The sequence below is a fragment of the Melanostigma gelatinosum genome (assembly GCF_949748355.1).
Source record: "Melanostigma gelatinosum genome assembly, chromosome: 10".
Lineage (NCBI taxonomy): Eukaryota > Metazoa > Chordata > Actinopteri > Perciformes > Zoarcidae > Melanostigma > Melanostigma gelatinosum.
This window is the reverse complement of record NC_136643.1, coordinates 7,522,771-7,538,739: the sequence shown is the minus strand read 5'-3', so window position 1 is coordinate 7,538,739 and position 15,969 is coordinate 7,522,771.

The following is a 15,969-nucleotide window of genomic DNA, read 5'->3' as shown; positions in this document are numbered from 1 at the left end:
AGCAGGGCAAACAGATGGACAGGGACGTGCGGTCAGGGGAGGCAGAGCCTCACCTGTCATCATGAAAAGTAAAAAATTCTTCCGGCATGCCCATGGAGTAGTTAGACGCAGAGTGAAACCGCGCTCCCAGATATATCTAAATATATCCATGGATAAACTCAAATATTCTATATTCATCAGTGAAAGTTGTAGATGAGAAAATAATCACCAGAAGCCATAAAAGAGAAGAAAAAATGCCAAAAACTCAAGATAAAGGCTCCTCGGCGGCGAAAGCTATCAACATCGAAGCAGATCAAGCTGGCAATCAAAGTGAAGCAGCTGAAGGCCGGAGGAACCCCGGAACGAGCATAGATTACGGTGACATACTTAGTGCGATTAAGGAGCTAAAAACTGATCTCAAGGGGGACAATGACTGCCTGAGACAGAAAATGAATCACATGGGACAAGAAATTAACAGCAAACTTGACAATCTGATGACGGAAATGCAGAGTCTGTCCAACCGAGTTGGGGAAGTGGAGACCTGTGTGGAACAGGTGGAGGGTTGGGCGTTGGAGGCGATCCGCACCTGCCTGGAACAGCAAAGAATCCTGCCGCAAAAACTAACGGACTTAGAGTCCCGGTCCAGGAGAAACAACATGCGCCTCTTTGGAGTGGCAGAGGGAGAGGAGGGAAACTCTGTACCACAGTTCATTGTTAAACTCCTCAGAAGCGAGCTGCCATTACCACAATAATTGGATTTGAAAATACAGAGGGCTCATCGGTCCGGGGCGCAGAAACTCCGTCCCGAAGCCTCACCGAGACCTATTATTATCAATTTCCAGGAGTTCACAACCAAGGACACGGTACTGAGAGAAGCTTGGAAAAAGGGAAAAATGCAATTGGGCAACAGAACTCTATATTTCGACCACGACTATGCGACTGAGATAGTCAAGAAACGCAGGGAATACAATGGGATAAAAAAAGCGTTAAAGGAAAAGGGGATTCGTTTCCAAACACCATACACGAATTTACGGATTCACTGGGACACGGGGACCCGAACATACACTAGTGCACAAGAAGCGCAGCGGGAGCTGAAGAGACGCGGTTTTCCCGTGGAAGAGCGGGAGACCACCAAAGGAGAGAGCAACCAGGAAACACGGCTTCATGATCTATTGCAGGGATTCCCAAAGTGGGGTGCGCGCACCCCTGGGGGTGCGCGAGCTGCCTCTAGGGGGTGCGCGAGAGGAAAAGTGTAATGCCGGTCTGATGGTGTAATAATATTAAATATTAAAAAAAATGTAATTTTAATTTAAAAACTGTCAGGTGGGACATCTGAAGCTATCAGTCGTAAAAGAGGAGAGGGACAGAGAGAGAGAGAGAGAGAGAGGGACAGAGAGAGAGAGAGGGACAGAGAGGGACAGAGAGAGAGAGAGACAGAGCGAGAGCGAGAGAGAGAGAGAGAGAGAGGAATCGGAGGCGAGGGGAACGGAGAGGTGCGTTGGGGAGAGACCGGGAGAAGAAATCGAGCCAGAGTCAGAGGAAGATGAGGCGGAGGAGACCGAAAAGGAGGAAGGGATAGCACAGACAAATTGGGAGCACATCGGCCCATCGCGGAGTCAAGGTGAAAAAAGAAGAAATGAGAGAGAGCATCAGACTGTGAAAAAAAAGAGGGAATATGATGAAAAGTATCTGTGTCTGGGCTTCACTTGGATTGGCAACGCAGATTCCCCAAAGCCACAGTGCGTGGTGTGCAGTGAGGTTCTGGCTAACAGTCTGAAGCTCTTATTTACGTCGCCACCTGAACACCAAGCATGCCAGTGCAAGTCAAAAGCCCCTTACATTGTTTATATCGAAATTGGAGGAGTTACAAAACAGCCAAAAACAACTGGAGTGTCATTCATGTGTTGGTCTATAAATGACTACGGGCTTCATATCTGGTTCCAGAATAGCGAGAAAGGGGCTACCGCACACAATCGCCGAAGACGTGAGCTTGCCAGCTGCCAGAGAGATGGTGGAATGTATGGTTGGGGAGAAAGAAGCAAAAAAGTTGGACATGATCCCGGTGTCCAACAACACTGTGTCGCGCCGCATCGATGCTTTGTCCGAAGACATCCTGGCTACATTAGTCGCTCATTAATTGTAAATTAAATGTGATAATCTGCCTCTGAGCCTGTGCGTGTGTCCTCGCATCCGTATTGCTCTTTAAAAGTGACGCCTTGTGTAACTGAAAGTTATTGAAACTTTGTTGCAGTGTTTCAGGGCGTTTTCACACCTTCAGTTCGTTTGCTTTGTTGCAGTTGCTCCTTTGTTCGGTTTGTGTTCACACTGCAACATTTAACAGCGGACTAAATCTTGTAAACAAATGCCACGCGTGAGCAAACTGTTCTCTCATTGGACCGATTCTTATGCGGCTATGAAGGCTTAAAAGGCTCTGTTGCTTCTTTCTTTTTTTTTTTATTAAGGGGGGGGGGGGGGGGGTGCGCGAACCCGGTCGGGATGTAGAAGGGGGTGCGCGGCCTAAAAAGTTTGGGAACCGCTGATCTATTGGGATGGCAGCAGGCATCGGGTCGTCGGGAGAGAGGACCAGCTGCGGCCCAGAGAGCAAGGGATAAACTCCAGGAGTTCCAGAGGGGAGGCATCGAGCAAACATGAACAGAGACGCAAGCTGCACGACCCGGTATGACTGTTACAATTCTGAGACTCTTAACAGGATTATGATAGACTTGCACTTTGGCTTTATATTGATCACTGTGTCTGGGAGTGACGGGTTCATTTTTTTTCATGGGTTACGTTGGACTCACAGGATGGTAGAGTTACCGCTTTTTGACTCGCTAGCCATCCCTAATGCAGGGCCCTCTCTTAATGAGAGGCATCACCCTCGACCCACCAACACAGTTGAGGAGGAGAATGAGCCTCCTTTTCGTTTGGAGGTTTGTTTACTTTCGTGTTTCATAGTTGATATTTTCTTTCGTATTTTGTTTTGTGGGGCAACAATCTCATTTATTATTTGGTATAGGAATGATAGGATCACATAACTTAAGAATTATCTCCTTAAATGTGAATGGTCTGAGTAATCCAGTCAAGAGGAGTAGAGTGCTAGCAAAAATGAAAAAGGATAATACACAAGTCATATTTCTACAAGAGACACACATGTCGAAACAAGAACATAATAAGCTAAAAAGGTTTGGGTATTTAAACTCGTATTTCAGCTCTTGTAAAAATAGTCAAAGAAGAGGAGTAGCTAGTCTGATTTCCAACTCTCTTAACTTTGAACTGATTAAGAAAAAGGGAGACAAAGAGGGCAGATATATAATTGTCAAAGGAAGGATGGATAACGTTCGGGTCACATTTGTTAATATATATGCCCCTCCAGAAAGTGATCGACAATTCTTTAAATTACTATTTGATACAATCATTGCTGAAAGTGAAGGAATTTTAGTCTGTGCTGGAGATTGGAACACAATTCTAAACTACTCTATCGATACGACAAGTACAAAAAGACATAAATCCCATCGGTCAAAAGACCTCAATATTATAATTAAAGAGATAGGTATGTTCGACGTTTGGAGGAACCTTCACGCACTAGAAAAAGACTTCACTCACTATTCAGCGACTCATCAGGTGCACTCCAGATTAGAATATTTCCGAATGAACACTACAGATAGACACAGGGTGAAGGAGTGCTCAATAGGATCAGCAGCTGTATCAGATCATAATGCAATCTATTTAACTATTTACTTGAACAACAGACCGAAGAGTACATTATGGAGACTAAATATTAGCATTTTAAATAATGAGACTGCTCTAAATGAGATTAAGAAAGAAATGAGTGACTACATAAAAGATAACAAGAATGGCTTGGTAGGCCCAACCATTGTATGGGACACGGTTAAAGCAATAATGAGAGGGAGACTAATTTCAAGAACGGCATACTTAAATAAGATGAAGAGGACAAAATACGATGAATTAGAGAAAACATTGAGAAAACTAGAGAAACAACAACAAAAAGATGGGGACAAAGGATTGCCAAACCAGATAAAAGAACTAAAAAAACAAATAGAGAACATCTTGAATGATGAACTAGAAAAGAAATTGAGATTCACAAAACAAACTTTTTATGAATCGGGCCTGAAAGCAACAAAAATTTTAGCAGCACGCCTCAAGAAACAACAAATTATTCATTAAAATGATTTATTAATTAATACACAAGATCACAGACCCTTTAACTAATAAGATAACCTGCGAACCAGAAGAAATTCATCAAACTTTTAAAGATTACTACGAAACCCTATACTTACAGCCTAAGATTGTTAATGAAGATAACATTAAACAATACTTGTTATCTTTATATCTGCCTTCCATAGGAAAAATACAAAACAACAAATTAACTGCCCCCATCACAAAAAATAATTGGACTTGGCAATTAGTAAATTGAAAACAAATAAATGCCCAGGGAGTGACGGTTTTCCGAATGAATGGTACAAAATCTTTAAAGAAGACCTCGCCCCTTTATTGCTAGAATCCTTAAATTGGACACTCAGTAAAGCTGAAGCACCACCATCATGGAAAGAGGCCGTGATATCAGTCATCCCAAAAGAAGGTAAAAATAAAGACTGTTGTGCATCTTACCGTTCAATTTCTGTATTGAATGTAGATTATAAACTGTTTACATATATAATCTCAAAAATAATTGAATACTTTCTCCCCAAATTAATAAATGAAGATCAGACAGGGTTTATAAAAGGTCGACAAACACAGGATAACATCAGACGAACCTTACATATTATAGAACAGGCTAATAAACAACATCTAAGTGCAGCTCTGGTCAGTCTCGATGCGGAAAAGGCGTTTGATAGAGTCAGCTGGTCTTTTCTGTACAGAGTGCTAGAGAGGCTGGTTTTTAATAACCAATTCATTAGGTGCATACAATATTTATATAGAGACCCAACTGCTAGAATAAAGATCAATGGCCATCTGACAGGTAGTTTTACGCTGTTTAGAGGCACTTGCCAGGGTTGCTGCCTTATCCCCTCCCTTTTTGCAATATTTATAGAGCCTCTGGCTCAGGCTATCAGACAAAACAAAGAGCTGAAAGGGATCAATATAGCAAAGGAGGAACATATAATAGGACTGTTTGCAGATGACATTATTACCTATCTCCAACATCCCAACTCAACAATTCCCAAATTTATGACAATTTTGGCAGAATATGGTCAGATGTCGGGCTATAAACTGAACATCACAAAAACACAGGTACTCTCTCTTAACTACATACCAAGTAATGTAATTAGGCAGAAATATAAACTGAAGTGGGAAGAAAAATCAATAAAATACTTGGGAGTGCTACTCACTCAGGAAATGAACAAAATATATGAAACAAAGTACAATATAATAAACGATAGGATACAGAAAGATTTAACAAAATGGTCAACACTAGTACTGGATTTTAGTTCAAGAATTGAGGTGGTGAAAATGAATGTACTGCCAAGGTTGCTTTACCTCTTCTTATCATTACCAGTCAAAATCCCAGAATCTCAGTTTACAGCAGCATGGGACAAACAGATATCCCGGTTTATCTGGGCAGGAGCAATATTATATATTTCAATATATAATATATTATATATATATATATATATATAATATAATATATAATATATAAGTATATTTCAATGGAAAATCTAACCTCATCCATCATATACAATACAACAGAACACCATTCCACCTGGTCATCCCTCACTATGTTTCTGCAAACGTGACACAACCCATTCTATTAATATTGAAATTTGTATAGTATATATACCGGGATATATATATATTTTTTGTGTATTTTTTACGATTGTTGATTTCTGTTTTGTTTTTCTTGCCGGACAACCAATTGAAACCCACGTACATGCATACATGAACATCCATATGCACACATACTTATCTGTTTTTCATTTTTTCATTTTGTTTTGGTTTTCTTTTATTTATTTATTTATTTTTTTTATATTTATTTCCCTCCATCTCAAAAGGCTCAAGGACATTCTCACACACACACACACACACGCACACATACACATACACACACACTGACTATATGATATTTGCTGGCTTTTATCCCACTGTTCTTGTCATCCTCTTGTTGTTATGTCTATGTATTGTCTTAATATTGTCTCGTGTCTTTCCATAAAAAATTAAAAATTAAAAATAGAAACTGGAAGGAGACAGCAAACTACTGATTTGGCCTTCTCAGACCCCCAACTTTAGAACTGGACAGATAGATAATACTTTTGTACGCTGGAGAGAAAAAGGGATAATAGTGATATGTACACTCCATAAAAGGAAAAACTTTCAAAACTTTTCAAAAACTCAAAAGAGAATTTAATTTAGAAAATGGGGACCTGTTCAGATATTTACAGCTAAGACATTTCTATGATACAGAAATTGAAAAAGGAATTTCATCAGAAGGTAATGAAGTGATTGAAGTGCTGACAGGTGCGTACAAAGAAACCCCCTCAAAGTTGGTTTCCAAACTGTACAGCAGTTTACAAAAACGAAACAGAAGAAACACACTATGTAAAACTGAAATGGGAAGTAGAACTGAAGGTTGAACTGTCGAGGAGTGATTGGCACTCCATGTGTAGAACGCAACAAATATCCACTAGCTCTAGAAGATGGAGGGAATTCGGTTGGAAGAACTTAATCCGCTTTTTTATTACACCCCACATAAAATATAAACAGTTGGATAAAGAGCAGCCATGCTGGAGACAGTGTGGGCAGATGAATGCTAACCACTCACACATTTTCTGGACATGTATAAAAATACAAGCATTCTGGGACAGGGTTATTCAGACTCTGGAGGAGATTCTATGTTACAAGATTCCCAGGGACCCCCTGATTGTGTTCATGGGATTGATACCTGGCGACATAATTCAAAAAAGGACTTCTACCTCTTTAAAATCCTGACACTCGCCAGTTAAAAGGCCATCACAAGGAGCTGGTTGAAAAGTGACCCTCCAAGCCCAGGACAGTGGCTGGACATAGTGGAGGAAATATACTCTCTGGAGAAATTTACTTTTTCTCTAAGGATCAAACCAGGGACCCATGAACAACGCTGCAGGAAATGGACTGTTTACAAGAGTAAAGATGAGTAGTGTTCTCAGGTGATCTGAAAAGATTAGATCAATGTCTGTTAATAATGAATGGTGACGCCCCCCCCTCTATTTTATTTTTTTTCTATTTTTTCTTACTTTACTTTTCTTTTCTTTTTTTCCTTTTTTCCACTTTTATGTCTATTTGTTTGTATGTTTTTTTGTGTCATTAACGATGTTTTGTCGCATTTTGTGTTCAGTGTAACATAAAAAAAATAAAAGTAAAAAACAAATGATAGAATAAAATGAAAATGTATATTTATCTACTGATCTGTGCTATAAATGTAATTTCTGTATGATTCCCATAATTTCAAGCATTTTTATAATCAAAATCTCTGAATTTGTGCATTTCCTGTTCAAACAGAGAGGAGACAAACTGGGTTGAGCGCGTGCCTTTTGCTTTTCATTGTTTGTTTTGTATGCACTTTTATTATATGTCATTTCTTTCCATAGAATAGGTCATGTATTCATGAATTTCACGAATGTGTAGAACATATTTAGTCTTGCTGATCTGACAGAAACCGCAGTGAAAAAGCACAGAGGGGAGGCACAGTACCTCTGCCTCAATGAAGTGGGCGTGCAAGAGCCCACACACTCTTCTTCTTCGTCGTATATTTAGCTTTGACCGCAATAATGGAAGAATCTATAGCTTAGCTTAAACATTTTTAAACTGGACTTTCAATCGAAACGTGAAGTGATAAATGATGGGAGACCAATACCGGAGCTAAAAGATTTGCTTCAAACGACGGAACAGAAGATAACTCGCTCTTTTCAAATGGAGTGGTATGATCGAAAAGACTGGCTGTGTGGCTGTGCTACAACAAACCGCCTTTACTGCTTTCCCTGTCTTCTGTTCTCAACGTGTGACAATGTCTGGACTAAATCAGGATTTTGTGACTTGAAAAATCTAACAAGAAGCCTCAGCAAACATGAAAGATCAACCACTCACATTCAAAGCCAAATTGCTTTGAAAACTTTTGGAACCTCGAGAATAGATTTGGCTTTGGATGAACAGCAGAGACTAAATATTAGCATCCACAACGCTAAGGTAAAGGAAAACCGAGAGATTTTAAAAGACCTCATTAATGCAACCTGCTTCCTAGCCAAACAGGAACTGGCATTTCGTGGTAACGATGAGAGTTCAAGCTCTTCTAATCGAGGCAACTATGTAGAACTATTACATGCCTTTGCTGAGAAAGATGAAAGATTAGCTTGACATTTGGAGACATCCAATGTTTTCTGGCTTGTCAAACTGAATACAGAACGATTTAATCGAAGCAGTTGGTGAGGTGATTAGAAATTATATCAAAAAGGAGATTAATGCAGCCACATTTGTTGCTGTAGAAGTAGACGACACAACGGATGTCACAAGCAAAGCCGAGATCTCTGTCTTTTTGCGCTATGTGGCTAAAAGTGAGGTGGCCTGTGAACTGAGGGAGGTGTTTTTGGGATTTGATGATGTGAGTGATGAGTGATGACAGACGAGCCCCTGCTATAGCCGAGTATGTCTTGGGAGTGTTGGAGAAATACAAGTGTGTCGAAAAGCTGGTAGCTCAGACCTATAACGGAGCAGCTGTGATGTCATCGGAGCTTAATGGAGTGCAGGCCAGGGTTAAAGAAAAGCTGCCGGAGGCCATGTTTACTCACTGTTACGCACACAAATTGAACCTGGTGCTCTTGCATTCAGCAAAATGCATGCCTGAGTGTATAACTTTTTTTAAAACCATTGAGGGACGAGCGGCATTTTTCAGTAAGTCCACGAAGCGCACCCACTTTTTGGATGATGTTGGGAAGCGACGTTTACCAAGAGCAGCACCCACGTTATGGAGCTCAAATTCAAGACTGTTGCAGACAATAAGCATGTACCAAACTGAGCTGCGTGCTGTATTCCGTATTGTGAGAGAAAATCCAGATAGTTGGGATAATGACACCCTAATGATGGCCGCTGGATATGAGCGGTGGCTGTCAAAGGCATCAACGTGCTTTTTCATTATGGCATATGAGGACATTTTCAGTGCAACCGATGCACTCTTCAGAGTGCTGCAAAACAAAGTCATGGACATTGGATTTTGTTGTGCACGAATCCGCGACACAATTGGATTTGTGGAATGCCAGAGACAAGAGTTTAACAGTTTCTATGAGCGATTTGAGCAGAAATGCGCCGCTCTCGGGACGACAGATATTGTCCGAAGTCAAAACTCAGTCAGAGATGAGAGGAAACTAATGTTTTATAACATTCTGGACAATGTAAGTGTTCAACTGAAAGCTAGGTTTGATCATTTTGGTGAGCTAGCTTTCCTTGGTTTGGTCGATTGTACAAAATTTAATAAAATGTCACAACATTTTGATGACACCAAACTGCAGAGCCTGTCAAAATATGCCAGGTTCTTTGACTTTGTGAGACTAAAGGCTGATCTCATCAGACTATATAGCTCACAAACAGTGAGGGATGGATGTAAATCCCCTGGACAGCTTCTCAGCTTTTTGGCCCACAACGATCTGATGCAGACTGTTTCTGCGGCAACAAAGTTACTCCAGCTGGTGCTCACTATACCGGCTACAACAATGTCTGTGGAAAGGTCATTCTCTGCTTTGAAAAGACTCAAAACATACAGTCGGAATCGGACTGACCAAGGACGACTTTCATCCCTGGCAATGATCTCCATTGAGACGGAGAGACTTCTAAAACTGAAAGAAGATAAGGAGGACTTTTACAACAAAGTCACAGAGATTTTTGTCCAGAAGGATAGATGAATGGACTTCATTTACAAGTAAAGGTAAGACCATGCATACGCTGCACTAACTTATTTTTTATTTGTATTGAATGAGTATTGTCAAGAAGAGTTGAGCCCACAGAGCTGCCTCGGTAACATGCTTGCACATTCAAGGGGGAGTTAGGATATAAAAGCACAAAGTATATACTCAGAATAAAGTGTAATCAAGAGATAAAGTGTATGATCATTATATAACAAAATGTTTAATCAATATGTAACGAATGTTTAATGCATAGAGTGATTTAACAAATGTAAAAGCTGATTAACAAATGTTCTGTGTGACCGGAGCCGAGATGTAAGAAAAGTGTTTTGTCAGGATGAGTTAGCAAAAAGAGTGAAATAGGAACAGATGTTATTGGGTGGGGTTAGGAAAAGACTGTTGCAAGAGATGAGTCATAGAGGCATAATATAGGATAAAGCCTGGACTTGTCCGGACATGTTCAGGACCAAACGCCCACTCAAGTGGGTGGGGAGATGAGATCATGTATTGGACAGGAGGGGGCCGACAGCCCAAATGATGGATAAAAGGAGTGACTTGCAAACAGCAAACTGGGATTTCGACACGGGCGCCGTCCAAGTGCGCTGATGAGGAGATACGGACGATCGCAACTGATGTATTGAGGACTTCGTCTCTGTTCACGGAAAGAAGACCGCTGTTCGTGGACAATAAGATTCAAAGACGGAGGTTTTCTTCTCCCCACTGCTCGATTCTTAACAACTGGACAACGGAGAAGACGCAGCAGCCCTAGAAAGACTTTGTACTGAGTTTTGAGGACTGTTGAACGGACTTCGCTGCGAGAGCAGGAGGAGTCCGAGGGTCTGGCCCGACCTTCGCTCCTAACAACTCCAAAATAACCTTTTCATCGCACCATTGGACATCCAGCTCCAACCGAGCCGTCTCGGCATCTAAAACTAATGAATATAATCGAAGAAGAAAATTAAAGTAACGAATCAAGTGTAGTAACGTTTTATGTGAGCTGTAGCTTAACCCTTGCAAACTAACTAAAATATAACCTGCAATAAATATCTAATCTGCATTTAAAGTAAATTTCTCAAGTGCATTCATTTGCTCAAGTAGTAAAAAGTTAAAGCCATTGTATGTCTAACAACTGAGTTCTGAAAGGTTATCCTAGAGACCGAATCCACTTAACAACCCCTTACGGTTTTAGAAAGAAGTAATCCTAGCCGTTAAAACCTAACCTGGCATTTACCAAGACCACGGATCCATAAGAGGGAAGCTGCCATAACCGACGCGACTGGTGGGAGCGCCCGGGGCCAGGACTGGTCTCTCGGCCGAGCGCGCTCAGACCGGAGGAAGCAGGGTAGACGTCGGGAGTAACGGCAGTCAGCGGAGCCAGGCGAGTTCCCTCGCCAGAACACCAGCTCGACAATCTTTTAATAGAGAGCTGAGTCAGTAAGTAGCCCCGTATCGGGCCAGAAGTATCCCAGGATCTAACAGTATGAATTGTGGAATTGTGATGGCAAATTAAAAGCACACGGAGGGTGCAGAGGAAATGCGCTCTTTCTCTGAGCCGCTATAAATTGAACGTTCTTGCTTGTTATACATATGAAAAACAACCAGTAGTCAATGTGCAATCTGCCAATTGAATGGTGATTTAAGCTACTCTATTGGGTTCATATATTTCTAAATCTGACTCTTAAAGAGTCAGTGCCTCATCAGCCACGAACCTCACCGCACGTCAGATGGACGATGTCCTCCCAGTCCCCGAGTACGTGGTCACATGGAGGAAGACCCAACTGACTTCACTGTCTGTATAAACAATGTATCACCTGATATTCTGTCATGAGGTTTGTTTGAGGACACCAAAGTTGTGGGATTTGGCCAGAAGTTTACAGCAGCAGAATAATAGTTTAAATAGTAATCATAAAAAGTGTACATGGCTGTTATTTTCTTCAGTTATTTACACTTCATTTTGTTCCCCTATCCCTTCAAAGTATTACTTGCATGCAAAGTGGCACAGTCTACTCATGCAAAACTTATGGGAAAAAATATTTCGAGACCCAGAAGTTACATTTCATATGTACCGAATGTATATGACGACTATAATAAAGTTGCATTCATTCATTAATATAACGATTAACTTGTTAGAAAATCATAAACAACTTTAAAACTCTCAACAATATATATTTTTTAAATGTTATTTATTTGATATTGTATCTATTCATAATAACTGGCTTTATTTCCGGTCACCTTTTATGTAATGTAGATCATGGTAAGGTTAAAATACAGGGGGAAAGTACTGTTCTATTTAGCCTGTAGACAGCAGCAGAGATCGATTTGATGAATAAAGATAATTCTACAGCTGGATCCTTTCGACAGTTACAATGCAGCTGAAACTCCTTGTTACCTGTTTAGTTAAGGGTTGGTTTTGACATTACTGTCAAAACAGAAATGACTGACCTTGTGACCTCGCACATGTTTGACTGTGATGACCAGCCTGACCACACAGAAGTATGTGAAATGACCAGGATCTCTTAACAGCACGTTACGTGGTGGTGGGAAACGATGAAAGCAATGAAAATTAGGATTCTTTTTTCGTTTTGATATTACTGAGGCAGTACTGTGATAGAACATTTTAGTGTGCTAGTACATTTCTACTGTGATTTAGTTTATGTGCCTTACTCACGAACAAAACTATATGTGACATATTAGTGTGTACTGAGGAGAGTGGTGATAGGACCATATGGGTTATCTCTGCCTTTGCTTTGGTAAGGGGAAGTAACCAAATGGGGGTTGCAGTTTAACCAGAGAATGTTTAGGTGTGAAGATTCCCAGGGATAATTAAAGGTAATAAAGACACATGTCTTTGTGTGACAAGGCTCAGAAGATGAAGGGGTGACTGCAATGGGGAGCTTGAAACTGCTGATCAATTGTTGTAATGTAAATACCTGATGTTCCCCCTACTGTGTGCTGAGATGGTTAAGAGCAGGAGACAAACTGAACTCTTGGCTTATTCCTCTGCATACTGTGTTGCAGTCAGTATGACGGTGAAGCCTTCTCTGGCCAGAGAATATATACTTAAAAAATTTCTTTCCTCAATGTTTCTTGTTTCAGTATTCAGTATTATGTGGCTGGATTCAACCTGCCACAGGGCTCTGGGGGACGGGCAGGAGGGTGGTCGGACGGGAAGGAGGGATCTGGACACGGGACCTCGGGGCCGGACTGCCTCCGAGCCCAGGAGCTCGGGGGGACGGCCGGACTGTCGGAGTTGCTCCGAGCCCAGGAGCCCGGTGGGACGGCCGGACTGCCGGAGTTGCTCCGGGCACAGGAGCTCGGGGGGACGGCCGGACTGCAGAAGTTGCTCAGGACCCGGGATCTTGGGGCAGCCGGACTGCCGAAGTTGCTCAGGACCCGGGATCTTAGGGGGACCGGACTGCCGAAGTTGCTCAGGACCCGGGATCTTGGGGGGACCGGACTGGGAACACGGGATCTGGGGGACACCGGACCAGGGACACTGGGGCTTTGGAGGACAGAAGTCCATAAACTGGGGCTCAGGGGAATGGAGTGACGGCCCAGTGGAGTAAGGGGCTCGGGGTCGCAGCGGCTCGGAGGCAGCGGCAGCAGGAGATCGCTGGCGTTTGGCAGCGGCAGGGACTTGGAGCGGCTTGCAGACTGCGGCGGCAGGGACTGGGAACGGCTGCGGCTCGGAGACGGCGGCGGCAGGGACTGGGAGTGGCTCTGAGGCGACGGCAGCCGGGTCAGGGGATAGCTGCAGCTCTGAGGCGGCGGCTGGAGTCGGCCGGACCGCCGACAGGACACGGAGAGTCGGCCGGACCGCCGACAGGACACGGGGAGCTGGAGTTAGCTGTGGCCCAGCGGGAACGGGGGATTGCTGCAGCCCAGCGGGAATGGGGGATCGCTCCTTCTTCCTGTGTCTCTTCTTCTTCGGGGTAAAAAGGCATATAAAAGACTGTTTAGAGAGCATTCCTCAGACCACTTCCGCCCCTCTTTTTCAGTACCTGAATTCAGACCTGTGAGGAGGACGCGTGCATGTGGTCTCTGTTCTCGAGAACATTACGATTGATAGTTAATTCAGTTTGTAAGTGAACTTTGTGTAGTACATTAAATATTGCTTTAATTCTGAACAGGATCCAGTCCGTTTTTCTGATGCGCGTGCGCAGTAAGAAGCTCGCAGCAGAAATCTCCCTGCGGCCTGCAGTCTCTCATCCTTTGTTCAAACCCTAACAAAAGCAAATAAATGAGGAAACAAATGTACAAGTCCAGTTGGTTGTGCATTAATCTCTGATATTTAAATGCTTTAAACACAGATAAACAAATACTGATAAAAATGTCTCATTGAGCCAAACTAGCTCTGAGGTTTTCAGCAAGTACTTTTGAACTTTATGATTTATAGTAGTGTGCAAGGATTGTATTTAGAACGATTTATCTTTAGAAATGATTGTCAAATAATTGCTTAGACCTGTAAACAAACAAGTGTACCAATCTGAGTTACTAAGGATCAGAGGGAACCAAATTATTATGGAACACATGTGATGTAATCTGTTGATTATGTTTTGTATAATGCAGTCCAACAAGATATGATATGATGAATAATGGGTTTGATGATGTCAACATTAATGAGAGCCCATGGGACGGTACACTGTATGTTTTATTTTTCAAAGGTTATTAATGTAGAGTGACTACGGTAAATTGGAAATGGCCAACAGGCCATTATCTCCAATATCCCTGGAGAGCAATTAAAACATGCCTGGCTACCCTGGAGTGCCACCCTGGGTAACCAAACCAAAACAAATGTGTTTTTCAGTTTGGCAAATGGTCAAGAGAACGAACACACAAGTGTAACCTTGGTTTTGGAAAAACAGAAATGACTGACCTTGTGACCTCGCACATGTTTGACTCTGATGACCAGCCTGACCACACAGAAGTATGTGAAATGACCAGGATCTCTTAACAGCACGTTACATGGTGGTGAGAAACGATGAAAGCAATGAAAATTAGGATTCTTTTTTCGTGGTGGACACACGAATAAAAACGTATCCACGTGAATGTACAAGCCTCAGAGCTTGTGACTTAGTACGAACTGTGAGAAAGACTACGTCAGGTGGGAGAGGAGGCACAGGACATTCAACCCGTCATTTCCCGCATTCGTGGGAGATCATGTGGGTTATGACAGAAGTCACACTTTTTATGGTACTTTCATTCAATGTACTTTGTACTAAAAGTGACATGATTTTCTAGACACACTGCCGGCACCATGCGGCAATTGTGATGAATGAACTGGCAGATTAAAAAACCTAGTCAAACACTGCAACATATATGGGCAGGTCGTGCAAGATTAATTCAACAATATTCTCCTTCATTACCTCTCTTTAAATGCATTTTCCTTCCGCATGTCCTTGAGGGAGACACTGATTCCCAAGTAGCTCCCTTGGCACCTCACAGCAGACCATTACTCTTAAAAGTTAGGATGGGTTAAATGCAGGGTCAACATTTTATGTACGTATCTATAAATGATAATAAAAAATATAGTTCAAGTTTAAATACTTAGATAAGGATCTATCTTGAGGAGCGCACATGAGAGATTGTGAATGCAACTTCCACACCGGTCTGTTGCCTAAAATGCATGCACTTAGATAAGAAACTAAGCAGTTTTATAAAAGTGTGTATCGAAGCAAAAGACAGAGACTGAGTTTTCACTTGCAAAAAGTACATGTGAGCAGATGCAGATACATTGGTGCGCTTGCAGAAGTGTGGCAACTAAGATCCGATGTGTTTTCCACTCATTGTATCAATATGCAGCTGTCAATATACAATCTACAGAAATGCTCTGGCCAGTAAAGGGTTAAGACAAAGGGGTTGTCTCTGTTAGGCATTGTTTTCTAATCAGCAGCTTCAGTGGGTGAAGTAGTGCAGAGCGTGTGAAAGTGTAGACAGAGAACAGCAGCAGGAATAGAGGTACATGACAGGTTAAAGAGGCTGAAAGCAAGGAAACGAAACAAAGGCAAAGAAGACGGGAAGAACGAACAAAGGAGACTTTTTCGGAGCAGAGGTCAGAGAGGGCAAAATTGGCAACAGCACAGAAAGAGAAGAGTAAAAAAACACA